The sequence below is a fragment of the Cyanistes caeruleus genome, chromosome 15 (assembly GCF_971803275.1).
Source record: "Cyanistes caeruleus chromosome 15, bCyaCae1.hap1.1, whole genome shotgun sequence".
In the NCBI taxonomy this organism is placed as follows: Eukaryota; Metazoa; Chordata; class Aves; order Passeriformes; family Paridae; genus Cyanistes; species Cyanistes caeruleus.
The window spans coordinates 14,317,048-14,340,163 of record NC_141715.1 but is presented as its reverse complement, the minus strand read 5'-3'; the positions used below and the strand labels follow the sequence as shown (position 1 = coordinate 14,340,163).

The window sequence follows — 23,116 nt, the reverse complement described above, 5'->3', positions numbered from 1 at the left end:
GAGTGTGAAGTCTTGCAGACTTTTTTTATTAACTACTTGTTTAGGAAAGCACGGAGGTATTTTCTGCTGTAGCCTGAACACCACCTCTGAATAGCAGAAATCAAATAAAATTCCCTATTTCCTGCTTTCCCAAAGGAACTGCATTATCTATAAACCCTGTTTACCTTAGGGCTGTGATTAACAATTCCCCATAAGAAAGGATTTTGGATATTCTAAAAAGGAAAGGCAAACCAATGATATATGTGCTTCTAGTATCAATGTGAGAAGAGTACACAAGGAAAAATATTTCTGTTTCTGTGATTTCCCATTTGACTTTTTTGTTTGCCACTTAACTGGTAATAGATGGGATGAGAAAATATTCAAACCGTGATTTTCAGTGGGGAATAACAATAACAGTCAGATTTGTACTTATTTCCAGTACATTTAGACTTTTTTTTTTTTTTGCTAACCCATATCCTAATTTATGTGCCAGCAGAGAAAGAGCATCCATGTGCAAGTCAGTGTTTTTTCATAAACACCTAAGCATCCATGCTGTGTGTTTCCTGCAGGATTTTTCACCACCTTCACTCTGGGATACAATTGCCTGTCCCTGACTGTGAGTTTTGTGTATTCCTGGGATTTCACACGTGGTGGGAACGTGGAAGGAAAGGTCAGGTCAGTGAGTGAGGTGCAGGAAAATGATGTGCTGCATTCAGGCAGAGGCTCCTCATGGCACTTCAGCTCACTGGCCATCCTAAGTTTTGTTTAGTCCATCTGGCACCTTCTCTTTCTTTGTCTGAATGTTAAGATCTTTACAGACCTGCACTTTCAAACCAGGAAATTCCTCAAAATGGGTGTGTGGGTGTGTGTGTGTTTGTGTGTGTATGTGTTGTTTTTTAATATTTGGTTTGTTTAAGATACCAAAAATTGGTATTTACTGAGTGGCCACCATTTAGGTAGTTGAGATTAATCATATCTCTCTGTACTGAATGCCAGTGATTTGTTAGAAAGAAATTACACTGACAACCCATGAGCTTGTGTGGACAGTCTAGCATCCACTCTTGCTTATGGCTTCCTAATAAATAGTGAAAAGTCAACCATTGTTTCTTAGAGCACGTGAGTAGTGAAAAAAATCTTTGCTAAAGGCAAACTTACTAGGTTTTGCCAAGAAACTTGTGCAAATGGCATTAATTATGCAGAGCATGATTTGTGTCATAGAGAATTTATGAAATTGAAACAAATAGACATTTCATTTTCTACAAAATCAGCGCCAATGTTTTAGACCTATTAGTCAGGTCAAGTGCTCTTCAACAGTAGAAGAATATTCTATTATTCTTTGTTCTAACATTTCTACCCTAGAGACATCAAAAGAACCCACATGAGCAAAATGCAAACCAGCACAGAATGACAAGGGGATGGCCCAGCCTTTGCCATAACCAGGTGCCAGAAAATGGAAGAGGCTCAAGTGTCTTTTAACCCTGAGCTCATATTCTAAATTTAGACCCTAGAAACTTTGTTCAGGTGCCACTTTGCAGTAGTTTTGTAAGTGGAAAGTCAAGTATTTCTGCTGAATGTTTTCCTGTCATCTGTGGTTTGTGTGCATTTGGGTAATGTAAAAATATCCCATGTGACCTGATAGGCCGTGGTATCAGAACATCTCTGCATGGAGACGCACGTCGGCAGATCGCTTTCTGCATGTGTCTTTGGAGAGGTTTAAAAAGTTAGTGGAAACAGCATCTGTCAGCTATTATTGTAGTGTTGTTCTTCTTTGTTTAGCAAGTTGTCAACAACTGAATTGACAGAAAATCAGTCAAATGTATTTTTGTCTACAGTCCTTGACAAGTGGCGGAGACCCATTTGTGTCTTTTCTTGGCAATGACATTGTAGGTTCACGTACAAAATCTAAGCAAGTTATCACTTCACTGAAAGACATTGAGTTAAGACAATTGAGAATACTTGCTTTGTGTTATAATAACTATTTAATAATTCTACTCTAAATAAGAACCAGTTGGAAAATAGAATGTTGTAGCAAGACACTTCAGATATCTCTGAAGTGAGCTTAAATGCTCTTTTTTGCAGTTAAGCCTCTACAGATGCCAGCTGAGGAGAACAAACATCTTCATAATTTATTTATCACAAGTGAAAGCTGATTTTTCTACTTGTTCATCTAGATATTACTTTCATTTTTCTGTCTCCATTATGTCCACTCAAAAGCAACTGATAAGCTGAGATCCAAAAATAACTTCTTTTTTTATGGATTTTCTTCCCTCAAAGTAGGTCTTAGTTGAGAATCCAATCAGACACTGTCCATTTGCAAAACTTTTCCAGGAAATGCTCTTTTTTCTTTAATTTACATGTAATTTTATTTATGTTAAAGTCACCATAAGAGCAACAGAAGTTTTTACAGTCTCCTTCAGAGAATTCAAACCACCAGTTTTAGAACTAGATGTGTGCAATAATTGTATTCAGGTTTATGGAAGAAGAGGAGCTTGGCCCCAGTATTTTGGATTGACTGTTTTACTGTGCCTTCAAAAACTTTTTTCACCATACGTGACCAAAAAGTATTTTTAAATTCTGGGATTTTCAGAGTGACTGGAGATTTTAGGCTAACAGCAAGAAGGCTTGTAGGAAAGATCTGTTAAATATGAAAGAGATGGGGGGAGCACAAATCCCAGACTGTTCTGTGCTTCCTTGTTCCCTTCTAAAATTCTGAGCTGATACTATAAGGAAATTTTTCTTTGGAGTGTAATGTTTACTTGGGGAAGATGGTGTTAAAGAAAAAAACCCCTTTATTTAGCTATGACATTCTGAGGATCATTTAGCTGCTAGATTGGGCTGTGCAGTGTTTGAAAAGAGGCAGAAATTGCAAGATAAGATCAACTGCTCACCTGGGGAGACTTAGAAAAGTTTCATATTTGAAGCACATGTTCCAAATGCTAGTCAGGAATGGATAGCATTAAATTCTTACATCTGGCACAGAGCTGCTTGCTTTTATGTTGGTTTCTTTTCTTGTTTTATTGTTTAAAAGGATAATAAAACCTCACAATAATATCTCATAATCAGTATAGCATATCTCCAGGCACCTTTTGAATGGTGGCTTTGCCAAGAAGAACATACGTCGTGGTTTATTTTGCCTACAGAAATGCTGAGAGTTTTCATCTGGATCCCTTTGGAAATAAATTTATGATTTGTACCAGTGCAAAAAAAGGAAGAAGAAAATATTCTGCACTGGCTGAATAGCTGGTAATTCATTTTAGCTGTGTGGCAAGCATAATTAATTATTCAAGCCACATTACACCTTTGGCATGGCTTCAGCTGTTACATGTTGCCATAGATGCTTCAAAGCCGAGGCTCCTGCCATTTTCTCTTGGTTTTGGTATGGTTCTGTGGTTTGTAACTGAATACGAATAAAATCAAAATCCACCTTAAAATGAACAATAATTCTAACTTGTATGTTTTTAGTGGGTTTTAAAGCAAATTTTAGCTGTACTTCACACATACTGATCTTCACTGCTTATTTTTAGGATTGCAGAGAATGGAGTAAGAGCAAGGAAAAGACTTGAACAGGGAATGTTTGTGTGTCTTCATGAGAGCTTTCTCTTTGGAATTCTTTCTAAATATTCCACTTTGTTTCAGTTAATTCCTTTTTATTCTCCAATCTAATTAGATGCAGTGTTGATGGCAATGGACTGTTCATTTGATGTGTTTGTTGCTGGCAGATGTGTGTTAGCTGGATCATGTGTGCCCCATTTGCCCACTCCTCTGGATATTGGCTGTGGCTGCTGTAGGAGATAGGTCCTTCAGTTCAAACTCATTTAACATTTCTGTTTCTGTGGCTCCTCCTCGGGATTTCTCTTTTCTTTACCAGTTCAAATTCCTCGATAATTTTCAAAAGTAACTGTTTCCTTAGGACACTGAGGGAATCAATATCCATGCATCTTTTAAAAATCCTAGTCACAATGCTTCCAGCTGGCGATTCCAGGGTATTTTCTTCCCTCCAGTTACATTAAGATCTCTGAGGTTAGTCCTTCCTACAAACAGTCTTTAATCCTCCCCTTAGTCTAATGGGGCTGCTTTTAGCTCTCTCTAAAGAAGTACTTTTTTGAAGGTGTCAGCCAGACTTTTATCCCAGGAATGTTTAGGTGGTGTTTCCAGGAGGAGGAAAGCCGTGCTTTGGCAGTGGTGTTTGGTTGGTCACACTGACATGTTCTGATATCCCTTCCTGGAGCTAGAAACTGGGTGGTAATTCCATGACTTGTGCATCCCCTTGTCCTGCATCTCTCTAGACCCTTTTACTCTGTGGCCCATCTGAGTGAATCTGGGTTTTTCCAGATTTACAGTTCCATCAGCTTGACTTTGCTTTGATGTTTGAGTCTAACCACCTAGAATAGCACACTGCTCATTTTTCTTAACATATGAGAAATTTGTCCATATTAGTAAGGTGGGTTTTTTTAATCTATTCTTATAAATGAACTATCTGGAAACATTCTGGGAATAGGCTGCAGTTCCAAACAGAGTTGTGATTACTAAGCAGTTGGGTTTTTGCCATCAGCAAATGATCATTCACTTACTAATGTAGTGAACCATTTTAAAAGAATTTGTCTTGTTTGTCTCCTGTTACTGCTTGTTATAATCATTTGTCTGATTCAGTCTCTTAACTCCTTGCAAATTGTTCCCATCAAATTAAATTTTTAATCTATGACAATGCTAAATGCAGTTAATTGTTTATGGAATGCTCTACAGAATAGTGATAAGACAATGTTGATCCATCAGGTGGCTTTAAAGCATACAGATCTAATACTGCATCACTATATTTCAAAAACCATTACTGTTGCTTTGGAAAGTGCCAGTCGTGATTAAAGATGTCAGCAAATTTAAGAGAAGGTCAGAAAATATCCATTTTAAAATCTTGGTTTAATTTAAAAGTTAATGCTGAAAAGTGTGCAATTGGAATTTTATTTTCCTTCTGTTACACCCAGTGATGACTGTCATGAGAGCAATAGGCCAGACAAGGGACTAAAATTGTGCTAGTTAAGTAATTTACTAACTACTATTCTGCAGTTCTGCTCTTTCTTTAGACTGGTGGCTTGAACTATAAACTTGAGAATTCTTACACCTCCAAGATGTTTTACTAAACAAATATTAATTTAATATTAAGGGTTACAGAATGGAAACTATTGCCTATACAGTATTCACAATATTAAAAGGACCAAATGTAATATAAAAGCCAATCTTTCATAGAAACACATAAATTGAATCCTTAAAGAAATGCTTTTCTTCTAATTCTTTTTCTGTAGACAGTTTCATCAAGTGTGCTCCCAGCAGATAATGTGAATGTCAAGGTGTAAACATGTCTTGAAACAAGCCTTTAATTTTCCATGGAAAGTTATAATGGTGGTTGTAAATTATGCGACTTCCTCATGCTAAGTAAACCCAAATTTAAATCTAGACAAGCCATTAAGGAAATAAAGAACTGGTTTAATTCTATTGCATTCCAACATTATGGAAAGACACATGTTGGAATTGGGATTGACTGGAACATTTTAGACAGAATATGTTGACATTGAAATCCGATTATTTTCTGTAGGTGCTCAGATATCACAATTTATGCTGAGCTCCCAGCATGATCCCATGAGGGATGTTTGCATCTTAACTAGCCTCTCCTAGATCCTGAGCCTGCATTTTCCTGTGGTGTTATGGCTCAGAAGCTCATGATTGTGGAACTTTCTCTGTGTCTGAACTGTGTTTTTTAACCAAGACAATTATGTCTCCCCAAGATACACAGAGAAACATGTTAGGTCTGCTTTGCTTTTGATTCAGGTGCCTCAAGTCCTTGTGTTTCACGAGACTTTACCAGGGCTCGTGTCATCCATCCTCCTCGTGCATGTACAGGACCATCAGAAGGTTTCATTCAGCACAAGGGTGTCCAATGTAATGTTTTAGCTGTGATTGTGTTTTCTCGTGTGACTTCCTCAACTAAATTTTAATTGTACTGGATGAAATGAATAAATAAACAAATGTGATCATTTTTAGAACTTTAGGTGGAGATTTTTCAAAACAATTCTCACATTTAAAATGTGTCAGGAAAACAACTCGGAGATATCTTTTATGCCTTTTAATTACTGTATTGACTAGTGCCTCAGAAATTTTCCTTAACATTTGTAGTTTATGATCAGTGAAGATTTTGGGGAAAAGTAGATGCCCCACTTTTATTTCACTCCATATATTTGTCTTCTCAACTTCATCAGTAACAAGCAAACTTCACTCTTGATATTGGAGGAGTTCAAAGTTTAGCCTGTGTGTCTTCTTAAGCATCACATATGGGAAAGGAAATCTTACATACCTGATAAGTTACTTTTGTTTCAAATATTTTTCAGGTGGGATTTCTTGGTGGGGGTGGTCATTCACTAGAAAAAAATCATTAATAAAGTAAAAAAACTGCTTTGCCTTGGGGGTTTTGTCCTTAACAAGCAAAAAGGAAACACTTATGCCAGATAGAACTGAGCTTCCTACAATACCTCCACACATGGCTAAAATTGCTAAAATTACAGGGCAATTTTGATAAGTAGTTATTATAAAAAAAAGGGGGCTTTCAAATGCTTTACTTATCAATGACAAACCAGGGCCATGCCATAAAGAGATGATAAAGAGAAATGGAGCAGATCTGTCTCTGTGCATTAGGAACTGGTGTCAGGTGGCTCAGAAAGAGCATCCATGGTCACTTCGTGCTGTTCTGGCTGAAATCCTGGATGCCTCCTGTGTCCCAGCTATGATAGTCATGGTTTTGGGTTAACATCCACAAGCTGGACTTCCTTTTTAAATCTGTGGAACTGCCTGCTAAAAGGAGAAATGTTGTGTGTGCTGTTTATCTTCCCTCTATATTTAGGGACTAAAGAATTATCTTGGTCATTCTCATTAAGATAAAATAAACTTCTCAAAACTACCTCATCTTATAAAGCTCAGACCTAGAACAGGAAAACTCTCTGACCTGGTGTTTTTATTTTGCCATTAGATGCTTTTTAGTGGCCTGGGTATATATTTGACTCAATGTTCTATGGCTACTTAAAGCCCTCAGTTACGCTTTATTTGTAAGGTATGAACAATCAAAGCAAGGGTTAAACAGAGTCCTGAAAAAACCTCAGGTTATGTAAAACCACATGCCAAGTTTCTAAAGTGAAAGGCATGAAAAGAGGTCATAAATCACTGTGTCTGCAGAAGATGAAGTCTCCGGTATTTATTATTTACGCACCAGTTTGATTTGCCCACGAGGAAGCTCCTTGTCGGGATAAATGCTGTAACTATAGTGATAACACACTTGGAGCTGCAGCTTCCAGCATGGGGCACAGCCAGGAGAGCACCACAGCATCCTCTTGCTGTGCTTCCAGAAAGGGAGCATTTGTCTCACAGTAATTTCCTTTTTTATGGGAAGCTATACGTAAACCACAGAAGAAAAAAAAGAATGTGAAGAGGGATTGTTAAAGTACTTCAATTTAACATGTATACTTTTCTTATTGTATTCCTTAACAGCAAACAGAAGCAAAGAGTTGGGTTTTTTACAGAAAAACTCAAGCTTTTGGAAAAAAAAGTTTTAAGATGTCTTATCTAAAGACAAGTTTTCATATGCATCTGTATAAAATGCTGGGGTTATTTTGTGTGTGTGCATTTGGATCTAAATACCTTTTAGCTCTGGCTGGAACCAAACACTTGAAGGCAGAGTTGAGATCCCCTGTGCCTCTCTGGACCCACAGGCGCTTCCCTGCTCCTCCAAATCCTTTGAGAAGAGCCTGCCAGATGGAGCAAAGTGAATCCATCCACATGCACTCAAATATGTAAAAAATACAGATTTGATACATATCTCAGAGGTTTCTGAGTGATTTGAGGTTGTTTTTAAGGTTTTCAAGAGATCACCTGTCTGATTTTGACTTGTTGCAGATATCAGCTTTTTCACTGCAATCTGCTGGCTCTGCAGCTCAGCTCCCTGTGCTGGTTGATCCTCTTAGTCCCCTCTTGTGCTGAGTCTTTGTGGCTGTGAAAAAATATACTACTCCTCAGGATAATGATAGTCACTGCAGAAAAGCCCATTATTTTGTGACAGACTGTGTGTCTGCAGAGCTTGTTCAGCACTAAGGAAAGAGGGGCTGAGTTCTCATCACACCTGGACCTTCTGTAGAAGGGATGTGTGGGGAGATGAGATGGAATGGCTCTTTTAAATATTACAGCAACTGTTCTGAGCTACCTTGGCTCTGTGATTTTTGTGTGTTTGACTCGCATTTTGTCTAAAAGTTTTTAATTATCAAGTGAGTTTTTATTTAGAATGACAGGTTCTGATGCATCATATGACAGTAGTTTATACAATCTAATCAGTTGTAGTTCAATCTCAAGGAAAGCTTTCGTGTATCTTTTCTTTGCTAGAGAAAGGTTTGAAATATCAATGTGTAATATTAAGGCTTACTTTATTTTCCCCCAATGGTGTTTATTCCTCTCTTCTCTCTGTAAGAAGTGTTCTCTAGAGACAGAACCGGAACCAGTAGTCTGAATTATTGGGTTTTATCCCTATTCTTTACTGCATTTCTTCTCAATAACTCACTCTGTGTTTGTTCATCTCATGTATGAAGTGGGAATAACAATATTGTGAATTCCTTGGAAAAAAAGTAGGAATTTCTTTCTGAAAATCAATAAGCAAAATCTCTGTTAAGGTGCAGTCCCTGTTTTCTCACTCTAAATAAGATATCTTGAGAATTTGCTTCTCAACTTGGGCAAGATGTCTGTGGAAGTATCAAGTATTTTGCAAAATAGCAAAAAATGTTGCCTGAACTGAATGCATTTTGTAAATTGCAGAGACAAAAAGAAAAACAAAAAAATTTAAAAAGTTTTCTGAGACATGTGTGGTTTCTCTTTACTGGAAGAATTTTATTCTCTGACCACATTAATGGAAGTCATTTTCTAATACAATTTTTGCCTGCAGACACTTCCCCCCAGCCCATATTCCCTAATTCTGCATCTCAGAGACACTGGTGGCTTCTTCTGAGGAAGCTTTTCCAAAAAAACCCAAGATGTAGCAAACCCTTGGTACAGAAAGGTTGGTGTCACGGATTCATTCTCTCGCATTTCCAGTGTGTCTCCATCTCTGCTGGGTCCCTCCTGCATGAATGTGGAGGAGGGATGGATGTGGAGGCAGGGATGGATGTGGAGGAGGGATGGATGTGGAGGAGGGATGGATGTGGGGATGGATGTGGAGGAGGGATGGATGTGGATGTGGGGATGGATGTGGAGGAGGGATGGATGTGGATGTGGAGATGGATGTGGAGGAGGGATGGATGTGGAGGAGGGATGGATGTGGAGGAGGGATGGATGTGGAGGAGGGATGGATGTGGAGGAGGGATGGATGTGGATGTGGGGATGGATGTGGAGGAGGGATGGATGTGGAGAAGGGATGGATGTGGAGGAGGGATGGATGTGGAGGAGGGATGGATGTGGGGATGGATGTGGAGGAGGGATGGATGTGGATGTGGAGATGGATGTGGAGGCAGGGATGGATGTGGAGGAGGGATGGATGTGGAGGAGGGATGGATGTGGAGAAGGGATGGATGTGGAGGCAGGGATGGATGTGGAGGCAGGGATGGATGTGGAGGCAGGGATGGATGTGGAGAAGGAATGGATGTGGAGGTGGGGATGGATGCAGAGAAGGGATGGATGTGCAGGAGGGATGGATGTGGAGAAGGGATGGATGTGGAGGCAGGGATGGATGTGGAGGCAGGGATGGATGTGGAGGCAAGGATGGATGTGGAGAAGGGATGGATGTGGAGGAGGGATGGATGTGGAGGTGGGGATGGATGCAGAGAAGGAATGGATGTGGAGAAGGGATGGATGTGGATGTGGGGATGGATGCAGAGAAGGGATGGATGTGGAGGCAGAGGAGCTGCTGTGTGAGCAGCAGAGGACAGGATGAACGGCTCCTGAGGGTGAGCAGCCTGCACAAGACAAAGGAGAGAGCACTGCAGCTCCCAGGGAAGAGGCAGCATTTCTCAGTGTGATTAAGTGCTTCCATGGAGCTGCAGCAGCTACAATAGCACTTACATCTGGTAACTTCACTTTTATGGAATGCTTTTGCCAGATTTTTCAGTATTTCAGTGAACATATGTATGTTTGTATCAGAGAAAGGAGTTTGCTTTCATGTCATCCCTTCCGAGACACACTTGGTAATAAACAACTCCAGATCACACCTTACTTTTTTTATCAGGAGTGAACTCAAAATGTTGAGTTAAATTTCAGACTAAAGCTATTCATCATTTGAGAATACACCTGGGTTTTTGATAAAATATGTGTATCTCAATACAGGGTTAGTATGTGAAATTCAGGCACCCCAATTTTATCTAAACATGGGATTAGTGTGTGAAATTCAGGCACCTCCTGTTTGTTATTTTCTCAATTTTAGGTCATGATGTCTTTTGATTTCTGTCACTGAAGTGATTAGAGCTGAATGAATTTTCATGCGTACAGGTTGGGGAATGAGAGGAATTGGTGCCATGTGTTTCCCATTGTGGGAACCTTTATGATATCATCGTCAGAGAACATGCTCAATATGCCTTCCAGACTTGGCCTGTTATTTAGATTGTGTGATTGCTTTGGACTGTGTCAGGACAATATTCATATTCCCCTTGGTGCATGAATATTAAAATATTTAAAGCATTTAAGTCGATAAGAGGAATGATTCCCTCACAAAAAAACCAAAATGAAGAACCTTCATATTCCTGATGAAATATGTGCACTATCTCATTTAATGTCTAGGCCTCATTTTGCCATGGGCACTCTCAGAAGCTCCCTGTTCAATGGAGCACTAATTCTCACCTATCCCTCCTTAGGTACTCTCAGAAAAACACATTTTTGGTCCCAGTTGCTAGAAATAAAGTCCTCCTTCTGTCAGCATATGGGTAACAGCTGTCATTACCACCAGCCAGTTATATTGTCTGCTGTCCCAGTCCTTTATCTGTCCAACTCCAGACACTAATTCAGAAAATCAGAATAAATAACCAAGGCATGTGGAGCTGGGGCCAAGTGTTTCTTATTTACAACACCTGTTGCCTTTTTGAGGGTTGGCAGTCAGTCTGAGCCACAGCAGCTTTCTAGATTTCCTAACTGGATTGCATGAGAAGTGTCTCTACAGGTTTGTTTGGGTTTTTTTTGTGTAACTCTTCATTTTTATTTTCATTAAAAGGTTAAAATCCAAAATAGCATCACACATCTCCAGCAAAGGACTAGACAAAAAGTTTGCAGTGGGTGGAACGGTGCCCATTTTCACCCTGTGATGCACTGATGGTGTTCAGCTGTGGTGCTGTTGTTCTCCCAGCTCCCCTGCTGCTGGGTCAGGGGACATTAAACACCTCAGAGAGAGAACTCTGCTGTCCTCCTCCTCTTTAGTCTTTTTTTTTCTTTACCAATGTGTATGCTCACTGCAATTATGTATCTTTGGATTTTCTCCTCGTGTAAATTTTCAAAGTGCAGCGTGTGTTGGGTGTGGGGACGAAAAGAAAGATGAGGCTGTCTTCCTATTTCCTCACATGTTTCCAAATTTAACTTTCTTCCTAATTCCTGCCTCCTGAAACCATGTCATTTTTAGCTGAGATGTTTTTGGTGTTTCAAACTAAGCAGAGCTTGTGGGTCAGTGTTTGAGTGCAGGATCAGCCCAGTTTGGCCTGATGCAGTGCTGGGGCTGCTGGCATGGCCAGGTGTTTGGGGGCACCTGGTCTTTGTTGTGTTGAGGTTGTAGCAACCCAGAGGAGCTCAACACAACCATGCACAGCTGAGCTTCCTTGGGTGTCAGCTGGAAATACATCCTTCATGTGAATTCTTTAAAACTCTAAGTTTGTTATCTTCAGAGGAACTGGTGGAGCTGGAAGTAGACACAGCCCCTTCCTCAGGTCAGACAAATTATCTCTCTTTCAACCAATTAGATGAATTAGCTAATTAGTGTAATGAATAGTATTTTATCTGTCCAGAAACCTTGTATTACCTTTGTCTTCAAACTGTCACAGAAGTTGTTTAATAGAAATCACATCAGTTTGGTGAGGTAAAATTTAGAAAAGTAGAAAGAGGACTTAAGTGTCTAACAAAATTAATTAGAACTCTGGAGTCATTTAGGCTCTGAAGATCCAATACCTCTCTAAAGCACAGTTAATTATAGTGATTTTTAAAAGATTAGTATTAACTCTCTTCTGTCATGGGAAAACCATAAACTCAAAGCTTGAAACATGGAATGTATTTCTTGCAAATGTGTGTAGGTACATACATACATGCCACATATGCAGATATATACAATTATATAAAAATATACATACATATATTTTATATATATATGGTCTTAGCATCTAGTTTCAGCATCTGCAATGGACTACAGTGTCCAATGGCTGGTTTTGCTACATGTATTAACAGAGGTGAAAAATTATGCACTTGAGTTCCCAGTGTAGGTGATTTTCTGTGCTATTTTTTAATTGAAATAATTAATTTTGTGAGAATTGATTGGTCTTTAGGTTTCCAGCTACACATGTACAGGACAGAAAGGAGAAATGAAAATACAGTCTCTATATGCATACAGCTATATTGATGTATTTATCTTAATTTGAAATAATTACTTTCTTGCAGAAAGCCAATGATTTCTCATTTCTGCATGTAAACAACATTTATTAAAAGTTAGAAAATATAAAATACATTTTAGATAAAAAGGATAGATTTAGTTTAGATAAACTAAATTATTTTTGTTCTAGAAAGAACCACCTTTTCTTCCCTGAATGTTTTTGGAGGCTCTGTGAAATAGCTGTTCATGCAAGGCTTCTGCTACTTGGGCTTCAATAATTTTAACAAGGAAATAACATTTATTACATGTAGCATGTACTCCCATATCTATCTACAAACCTACATATTATACTCAAATCCAGAATCCATACAAGAGACCTTTGAATATTCTATGTCCCGGAAAATGGCTCAGTGGGAAATGAGCACAACCAGAGCTAAAGTGGCTTCAAAGCAGTGCAGGACCAACAGGCTGAGCCTGCACCCATTTCAGTGCTGGAGGGGGCAAGGAAGGAAACAGGGAGCTGAAGATGTTCAAGGAGTCTACAGAATAAAACCCACCTGCCTGTTTGGAGATGCCTTTTCAAAGACCATGAGTGCCTCTAAGTGGCAGGAGTAAATAAGAGTGGCAGAGTTAAATCTCCATGTAGCGCACTCCAAATGGGATTAAACGTCAACAAATCCATGCTGAAAGGATCTCTCCCTCTGCAATTTCCTGCATTGGAATTACCACACTCTGGAGGGGGAAAACCAAAATGCAGACACGGTGTGACCTGAACGAAAGGAGATGCTGTGGCTTCCCTGGGTGGAGTTTCTCTCCATGTTTCAAAACTCCCTCAAACACAAGCATTTTTAGCAAATCAGTGTAAAGAACCCCGCCTGTGTTTTTCACTGCCCCTAAAGTTGGTATTTATTCTTCAACGACTGAGACTAACTAGAACAAAATTCAATAATAGTTAGGGTTTGTTTCTTAATTAATGTTCTGACTGTCCATACAGTACATCTTCAGTAGTGGGCAGCTCTTTGGGGTGGCTGGCAGTGAAGTCAGGCCCTTGAAAAGCTCTGAGGGCTCAGTAGCTGCTCCCTGTGTGTGCCACACCTTTGTACAAGGATGCTTTTGGAACAGGCTCCTTCTGCCACTGGAGCCCTTCCCCTCTACCACAGCTCCAAACCTCCCCTCTGACACAGATACTTCATTTTGTCATGGGATTATGGATTTTGTGTGCTGCTGCTGTGATTTCATCCATTGCCACCAAATCCAATCTTCTCCAATGGTTACAAGCCCGCCCCAAAGGGACAAATCTCTTTGGAGAGCCCCACAACCACCCAGGAAGAAAGTTCCCATTTTCTGTAGTCTTGCTAGAGAGTAGAGGGTTTTTTTTCTCTACATAATGCCTTTAACAAGGTATCTTTTTGATTTAAAAACTAATTATCTTTTAGATTTTTGCAAAGATGACACAAGAGTAACATTTTCTAAATTTAGATGTTTTGCCATCTTGATAGGAGCATTCCCCATGCTCTGTGAATAATTATTCCTTTGATAGTTATGTAACTTTCATTTTTCACTCTAAGTTTTTATTTCAGGTTCATGTATAAATGCTAGTATGAAACAAGTATTTTCTGATTAAATGAGATGGCTTAAATAATCTTTTTTTTTCCTCAATAACTGAATTGTAATGACAAATTTGATTCCCCCAACCCTAAAAAAGGCCTGGAATTTTGTTTTTCATTCATGTCAGCAGTGGAGGAATCCCTCAGGTTTTAGAACTGTGCTTAAGATAAAAATGTATTTTGTAAGTTCTCAATTAGTGTGAAAATGTGCAAATGTCACAGGTTGTTAATTACTTGAAGCTGGGAACCTGGAAGGAGGACAGGAGGGGCTCTGGTTTTCCTTTGATGAAATGAAATTTCATGGTCCCCCATAACTCAGTGCTGAGTGAAGGACGGGGTGTCTCCCAGGTGATAAATTTGCAGTGTGTAGCCTGAAATTTATTGGAATTGAATGCTGGCCATAAGGTCAGTTTAGGAAAACTCTGCCAGCAGAGCAGTTCTCTGGGCCTGGTACCACCAGCATGATATAATTAAGTAAGTTGTTTGGCCAGCAGATCAGAGTGGGAGTTGGAATTAGGGGATGAGAGCAGCGCTAGCACAGCCAAACAGGCAGGGTGCAAATCAGCCCTGCTCGTTGCATTCTTCCTTATTTAAAAGGAGAAAAAAAAAAATAAAGAAATGGGGGTGAAAAAGATTTGTTCATGTTGTGATTGCCTCTCGAAAAGAGGTCTTAGAAAGTCTGACACTTAGAGGAGAGGTAGGAGGGCAAGACGGGGTGGAATGGCAAGGCAAGATTGATCCTTGAGAGGCTCAGGGAGTGGGGGGAAACATGTTACAAATGGTAATAAGGCAAGTTAAGAAAAATGATACCAGATGTGGCTGTAATGCCAACAATCAGCAAAAAAATGTAAACATATATAAAGCTGTAGTAATAAAGCTGTTACAGCTGTAATGTTCAGGTTGGAAAGAAAAATGAGGTCTCTCTTTTTAACTTCATCTCTATCAGGCTCTGGCCTTTCCTGAATCTTGGTTTTCCCCTCATCCACTCCATCCTGTTAGAACAGTGATCTATCTTCACAGAAATTTGGTAGAGACCATTTCCAATGTTTTGTATAAAAATAAAATACAACACTGCCAACATCTTTTACAATGAACGGTTCTATTTATATCAAAGAACACTTTTGAACTCTCCAGCATATTTCACAACCAATTAAATTTCTAAGTGCATGGAAGCATTTGAAAATTGATCCCATTCAATCACAGAAAGTGTGAGGGTTCAGACTAGCTCTGTGCACCACTGCAGCCACACATCTGTGTGTGCTGTGTGTCCTCCTCTCCTGGATCACAGTTCCCTGAGCTGTGCTGTCCCCTGATGCTGGCACAACACATGTAAGGCCACCCAGGTCTGCCCAGGAATCTGCTTGCTCTGGATTTGTGTGGCTCCCATGGTGTACCTGACCAAGAGTTTAAATCTCCTGCCTCCTGTTCCAGATAGACAGGACTCTGCCCCAGAGCACCTTAAAACCTGTTGAGAACTGGGTGACCATTTTAAGGGCACTCCTTATTTTCTCATCATTTATAAGATCTGAGTGCTTATACTTCATTACCTTTTTTCTATATGCAGATCTGTACAACAAACATAACTTTTGAAAAGTGTTTGTATTCCTACAGACAAATGATCCATGCCTACAGAAAGCTTTGTTTTTTCACTGGTTATGAGCTTAGTGATTCAATATTTGATAATTAGGGTGTTTGCTATTGATCCCATGATTCTTCCTTCCATTAATAATGCAACAGCTCTTGGAACATTCATTAATAATGATGTAAACTTTTAGTTGTTCTCAGCTTTCTGGGACTCCCTAATAATTGCAACACATCAACCTAGTGAATTAGTGCAGTCCTAATGCATTCTGAGTGTGAATGACTAAAAAGTCACGTGGCTGTTTTAAGAGCTGTAAATTTTGCGTGTAACTGTGCAAAAAAGTACAACCTTTTATGGTCTGTGGTGTTGAATCACTAAGTTTGTGCCACACTCCTCTCATTTTATGGGCTCTTGTACATACGATTAAAGGAAATATTTTTTAATAAACTGTTTTGTAAAACTACACTCTGAGCTTGCAGAGAGTGGATACATTTTAACAGTGCTTGGAATTTCCAGTCCTAGTTATTACACAGAGTTGCTCAGTCCTTTCCTTATTTAGTCAGGAAGCTTTTCAGATTATCTGCCAGATGTTGTTCCACTCAGCCTGAGCATTTCATTCACATATTCTCGCAGTCTTTATCGTGGCATAAATTCTTCCTGTCTTCTTTTGTTCTGATTTTTTGACTGCATCCCTTATTTGCATTCAAGTGTGGACTATGCTGAAGCCCAGGCAAACCCTTAGGGTTGTTTCCATCAGGAAGGACTCAGCCTTGGCTCAGCTGGGCTGACTGTCAGCATGACTGCAGCAGGATTTCATGCCTGCAGTACAGGAGTGATGCTGTCAAAAGGAGCTGTAGAGAGCAGCAACATTGTCTGTGTGTTAAGTGCTGGTTTTGAGTGTGACACTTTGATTTGTAACCCACATGGTCACCGTTTCTGAGGTATACCCTTCTCCTAAGATGACGTAAGATCTGATATTTGTAGCTTCTACAGGTGTATCAATCCCTTAGATAGATAAAATCTAAAATCAAGTAGATTTCTTTATTCCGTCTCCTGTACTGATTGCATGAAATGTCTTCAATAATTCCAGTTTTGGAGTCATGCTTTGGAAAGAGCCAGCTGTATTATAAGTGATTTAAGTTTCCTTTCTAATATTGCTCCATGCAAAACAGAATCACTGATTCTGTCTGGAGCATCCCTCACCCACCTCTGTTCCTGTTTCCAAACTTGAATTATGTGGAAGGGGCAGTCTCAAAACAGGAAAATGCTCTTAAGGAGGCTTAACATTGCTGCTGTGGCCCTGAGTGCACAACCTACAACCTGTCAGGTACTTCCTAATGTATGGAGCATCCATTTATGAGCAATGTTCTCTTGGTGCCTCTTTGCTCCTGTTTGATCCCACACCAAGCTTTGAGTGCTGTAATCCCCTGTGGTCAGGCTCTCACCACCCCTCTGCTCACGTGGCTGCGAGGGGGAAGAGCTGCAGCACTGCCTGGAGCTCTGGTTGGTTTTGGAGGGATGCTCTGCTCAAATCCCTTCTGCTGTCAATGTAGTATCAGCAGCATCAGCTACTCTGGAGTGACAGCCCTGTGAGTTTGTCTGGAAAGCATCAGTGATCTGGAGTTGCAAAACAGTATTTCCACAAAGAAGTAACAGCAGAATAGTCATATAAGGGAGAGGAAATAGGTGTTGGAGGAAAAAAAACCAAACTGTTGTAGGATTTTAATGAGCCACTTTTCTCAAATGCTTGTACAAAAATATTCTCCAGAAAACTTCAAGGTGATAAAAGTTTGAGCTGTTTGGTATTGACTTGAAAATAGAAAAAAAAAAACCAAAACCAAGAAAAAGCTTTATGCAAGCCCCCCCCAAAAACACAGGTCTGAGCTATGGACAACAAATGGAGTCAGAGAGATGAAAAAATTGCTGTTGTCAAGTTGACTTACTGCTGAGCAATTTGCTGTGATTTTTGTTGATCAGATTTATAGTAACTCAAGATAAACATTTGAGAGGACAGTGTGTTCTCACAGGTATCTCTGCAGTTCCTTAGAACACTGAAAGCATTGTTCGTGATGCAGACTTTATTTTCAGAGAAGTCAACTTTATCATTAAGGCCACCCAGAGAGCGAAGAATTCCAGTGACTCCGTGGAAGTGCTTGTTTAATCTCTTGTCTCCAATCTGTGCCAGGCTGCAGGAGCTGCTCCTGCCCCACAAGTGCCCAGCCTGCACCACCCACAGCAGCCCTGGGCAGATTCCATCTCCAAGCTGCTCAAGGTGCTTTGGTTCCATCACAGCAAAGGAAAATGTGTGTGGGTAATTGAGTAACAGGCAGGAGCCTCCACCAGCCCTTTGCCCTGAAGATAAGAACGAATAAATAAATAGTGACACTGTGGTCAGTTCAGAAGGGAGGCAAGAAGTCAAGTGTGGGAGTTGGGAAGCTGGTGCAGACTTGGAGGAGGGAAGAAGAAAGTGTGGGAGGTAATTTATTCTTTTTTTGAGTGCACCGTTCAGTTTCAGTCTGCAGTTAAGCTACAAAGTTTTTCACAGGGAGTTTTAAATATGTATGTATCTAAATCAAACACCTTTTTTTTTAAAAAAAAATCCTCATTCTTTCTTTCCTATATGTGTTTTTTTAGCCCAAAATGATTCTTCAAATGATACTATAATTCCTCTCATGGCCTCTTATTTTCTCTTAGGGGAATATAAATATTCTTGTGAGTGGAATCTTCTGCTTGGAGTAAACAAAGTTTAAAATTACCATCAATAAGAACATAAATATCTGCGTGTTTTTCTTGTCTGGGGTATGAAATGGTGAACTGCACTGGCTCCTCACAGCAAATCAATGACACTCCATGACTGAGCACAAGGCTCAGTGCCCTGGCAATGGGTGGATTGCCAGAGATTTAAGTTTAAGCGGTGAGTGATGTTTCCCACACAGGTTGTTCTCCATGCAGGTGCGAGGCCCAGGTGTGGTGAGGGCTCAGTCCCAGGTGAGGGCTCGGCCCCAGGTGAGGACTCAGCCCAGGTGAGGGCTCGGCCCCAGGTGAGGGCTCAGTCCCAGGTGAGGACTCAGCCCAGGTGAGGGCTCGGCCCCAGGTGAGGGCTCAGTCCCAGGTGAGGGCTCGGCCCCAGGTGAGGACTCAGTCCCAGGTGAGGGCTCAGCCCCAGGTGAGGACTCAGTCCCAGGTGAGGACTCAGCCGAGGTGAGGGCTCAGTCCCAGGTGAGGGCTTGGCTCCAGGTGAGGACTCAGTCCCAGGTGAGGGCTCAGTCCCAGGTGAGGTTCGGCCCCGGGTGAGGACTCAGCCCAGGTGAGGGTTTGGCCCCAGGTGAGGGTTTGGCCCCAGGTGAGGGCTCGGCCCCAGGTGAGGGCTCAGTCCCAGGTGAGGGCTCAGCCCAGGTGAGGGTTTGGCCCCAGGTGAGGGCTCAGCCCAGGTGAGGGTTTGGCCCCAGGTAAGGGCTCGGCCCCAGGTGAGGGCTCAGCCCAGGTGAGGGCTCGGCCCCTGCGGGCACCTGAGGAGAAGGAGGGATGTGCTCCTCCCGCCTCTCTCTCCCCCAGGTGTCACTGTTGGTCCATCCACACTGTGGGTCCCACACGCTCCTGCGGCTCCATCACCTGTGGGTACCTGTGGCACAGGGACCTGAGGCAGGCCGTGTCCTGTTAGAGTGTGGGCAGTGTTTGGGGACAGCCACGGAAATATTGCGGGCTATCTTATTGTTCTTGTGCGCATATATTGTCCATTTTCTGCTCGATTCGAGTGGTGTTTTCCATCAGTCGCAGAGCCGAGCTGCGGACAGAGCTGGTGGGAGGATCCCGGGCCCATAGAGCAGGATGTGAGCTGGAGGTGACACTGGGCCTGGACCTCTGCCCCTCCTGTCCTCAGCCGGCTGAGTGCTTCCCTGGCTCCGCAGGGATGTGGGGGAAGCAGGACACAAAGGCTCTGGCAGCAGCTGTGCCAGTGTCCCCAGGTCCAGGCTGTCCCTCCCTGGGGTGGCCCTGTTGTCACCCTGCTCCAGCCCGCCTGGCGCTGTGGCTGAGGGGACACAAAGGAGAGAAGGGGAGGTGGGGAGCGCCAGCGCCCTCGAGGAGCCAGAGCAAATCCATTCTGCAGCATCCCAAAGCTGGGAAGGTTGGCTGCTTGGCTTCCAGTTAACAAAAACGGAGCGCAAATCAATTTTTTCCTAAAGGTGTTTTTGATTTGGGAGAGGCCGCTGGTGTCATGGTGCAGGCCGCCCTGGGGAGCGGGGCCGGCAGCGGCCGAGGGCCCCGCGGCGCTGGTGGGCGTCCCCTTCAAACGGGGTCTGCTGCCGTAATGAAATAATTCCAGAATGCCAGGCTGTTATCCAATTAGGCTGACATTTCACCATTGCTGGCCGCTAACTGGATTAGGGCCATTGTGAAAGGATTAGCTGTGCGGCAGAGCCGAGCGGAACGGAGCGAGGCGCCGGCGCTGGGCACGGCCGCGGGGGAAACAACTCATTACACACAACAACACAAAGTGTTTAAAATCTGTGACGCTCTCGTGGAAATCCTCTGCGTCCTTGAGACGCGTTTTTCTAATAAATAAATAAGGGTAGTGGAAAAGAGGAGCATTTAGCTGACTCTTCTCTCCTTGTAATTGGCTGCCTGTTGCCATCTGCATTGCCACGGGAGCTCGTGCGCATTTTCTGGAGTGACAAAATATCCCAAATATTTCTGTATTTGAAATATTTGCGTTCATTTTATATGTAATAGTTTGTGTGATGCTATGCCTTCTCTCTAAATAGTTTTTAAAAACATTAGACTGATTAGCAATCACTTCAGTAAGTTCACAGCAGCTTCAGTATTTCCCAACCCCATAGCTTTTCACTTGCATTTTCTTCTCCTTTGTTTCTTGCCTCTTTCATTCCGATTTGGACTGGTACAAACACTGAGTGATGGTTGTTATTAACCAGTCAGACTGTGCAGGTTTCAATTTCCAGCCTTGCACTTGGCTCACACTAACCACGCTGTCACTAAATGCAGTCCTAGTTTGATTATTACCACGCACGATGGGCCTTGGTGTTTTCTATGTACAGCATTTCCAAGGCTGCTGAAGAGCTGCTTTTCTATTAGAGTACAAGAACTGCATCGACAACAACAAAGAAAAGAGTAGGAAAAGAAAAAAAAAAGAAGGAAATGATTTTGTCAGAGTTGAGAAAGGAAAACAGTGCATTAAAATTGCTTTGAAACTATTTTGTTCTGCTTGTCTCTCTCCTGCCAAATTGTACTCTCATTGAAGTCAATGGGAGCTTTGCCATAGAATTAAATAAGGACATAATGGAACATTGCTAACGTCACTGCCCTGACTTTCCCCACCCCTTCCTAAAATGGTTTTCTTCCCGTCTTTCCTATTTTTTTTTTTCTTTCAATGAAAGCCGGCATAATAATTATCTGGACCCATATTTAGTAAGTGTAATTATAGTATCTTTTTTCATGCATGTATTTACTCTTAAAACATTAAATCTGATTTATTTTCATTCTGGAAAAGATTTGCCATTCTGTAAGCAGTACTAGATGATTTTTTTTAAACTGCATTGTTTCTGCATCTTATGAAGTAAATATAATACTCTGGGAGGAGAAAAAAAGAGGTTAATAGCTGTGAATGAAGTGGCTTTGGGTGCATTGGAGCAGAGGCTGCCAGCTCAAGCTTTCCTTCCCAGACTTGTGCTGTCACCAGCTTTAGTTCCACACGGTGTCACTTGGATGTGAAGCCTGGCTGCAGAAAAAATTCTGAATTGTCTTGGATTTCCTTGGTGGAGGTGTTTGGATTTGATTCACTACCACAAATGGCTTGTTAGCTGTCTTGTCTGTGGAATTTGTACATTTCCAAATATTTCATTCCATACAATCATTTGGAAAATTTTGAAGTAAAAGAGCTTCAGCACTTATTTTGTTGTTTAATTAAAAAGTTTGCTAAAATGGAGCTGTTCCTGCTGACAGTTTTCTAAATAAAATGTTAAATCTGTTAGGAAGATCTCTGATCAGTTTTATTTTGGTATTCCACTTTCTGCAGTGGACACAGGTTTTGAGCTTAACTAAGTACAACCTTTCAGTCTTTCTAAATGGGGCTATAGTTCAGTAGTTCAAATCTAAAAATTCATGGAATTTGCTGTGAAAACTGCAGCTCTTGCTTGTGCTTGAGCAAGGCGAGTTCCTTCCCCAATCAAAGCCAATCCTCACCGAATGTGTACAGATTCCTTTTTACTGGGTGACTTGCTAAGGGATTGAAGCTGTACTTCCTTTCAACTGCTGGAATGGAATAGGCGTAGGAAATAAGACATGCAGAAAAATTTCTGTTGAAGTTTTCCCACATTCAGCACCTAATTTTCCTTTAAAGTATAAAGTTTAAGCTGCTCATTTTTCCACTTCATGCAAAATAACCCTAAAGTAAAGCAGATTTGAGGAAATTCCTCCTCGCCATGCCAGCCAAGGGCCAATCACTGTGGCCTTTCCAAGCAGGTTACACTTGACCCTTTGGTAACTTTTTTCCTACCTCTCTCCCTACTTTTCCTCTGCCATCATCTCCTGGGTTTATGGGTCTTGTCTTCCCCATTTCCTAATTATGTCCGTGGAACTTGATCATGATATGAGTAATTGGAGTTCTGATACAGGCTTACAGCATGCATTACAATGTAATATGAAATGTAGACACTTCTGCTCTAAGTGGAAGTGACAGATCAGAGCTTACAAATTGCATTCATTCGTTTAAGAACCACCTGGGACGTCTAAATTGATCACATGTGTTGTATGGATTATGTAATATTAATTAGAGTGGTATCCAATAGTGCAGCTGTGGTCTTTGATGGTTCTATTAAATCTGTTTTCAGGGGATTGTAATTCAGTTCTGCAAGTCTTTTATTTCACAGGAGGAAAACTTGAACTTTAATTCTTTCTTCATCAAAATTGAGAAGTGTTAGTGTAGGTAGATATAAATTCAAGAGTGAATCAAAGAAACAACAGTATCCATGAGGTCTCAAACTTCCAGGTATTCTTACACCTGTACACAACTTTTATATCTCTAGAATGAGCACTTTTCATCTCAAAACTGAGGATTTTCTGTTTGAAATAGAGATAATATTTTCTTGCCCTGCTACTGTAGTGTTAATTTTTTACATAAGCTGATGACACTTTTGTGTTTCATGATGTGTTCTGTCAATGCTGCTATATATTTATGGTATATATTCCAAAATATAAATATATGTAGCATATAAATATATACAGTATTTATGATGGACATAAGTGGTCATTACAGGATTAAACTAAGGCAAAGGTGCTATGTTGTTTGTCCAAGGCAATATAAAAAAAGAAGTTAAATTTTAAAGTGTAAGATCACATCTCCATGATTCCTATGCTCAGTTT

The 23,116-nt window shown here is 41.0% G+C and overlaps 1 protein-coding gene and 1 long non-coding RNA gene across 10 annotated transcripts in view; both read left to right on the top strand.

The window, feature by feature from the left end:
• SLIT3 (slit guidance ligand 3) overlaps positions 1-23,116 on the top strand; it is a 468,187-nt gene that overhangs the window by 179,022 nt on the left and 266,049 nt on the right. Inside the window, exon 1 of one of the 9 annotated variants that reach the window (XM_086851335.1) lies at positions 18,692-18,780. The exons of 7 other annotated variants lie outside the window; for them this stretch is intronic. The gene's annotated coding sequence lies outside the window, so the exon portion shown is untranslated. Of the gene's footprint in view, positions 1-18,691; positions 18,781-23,116 lie in introns of those variants that run through there. One more of the 9 variants, XM_086851334.1, reaches the window with a different exon arrangement.
• LOC147650393 (uncharacterized) lies at positions 11,345-16,204 on the top strand. The gene is made up of 2 exons (XR_015276613.1): positions 11,345-11,897; positions 12,741-16,204. It is a non-coding gene; the product is annotated as an uncharacterized LOC147650393 (long non-coding RNA).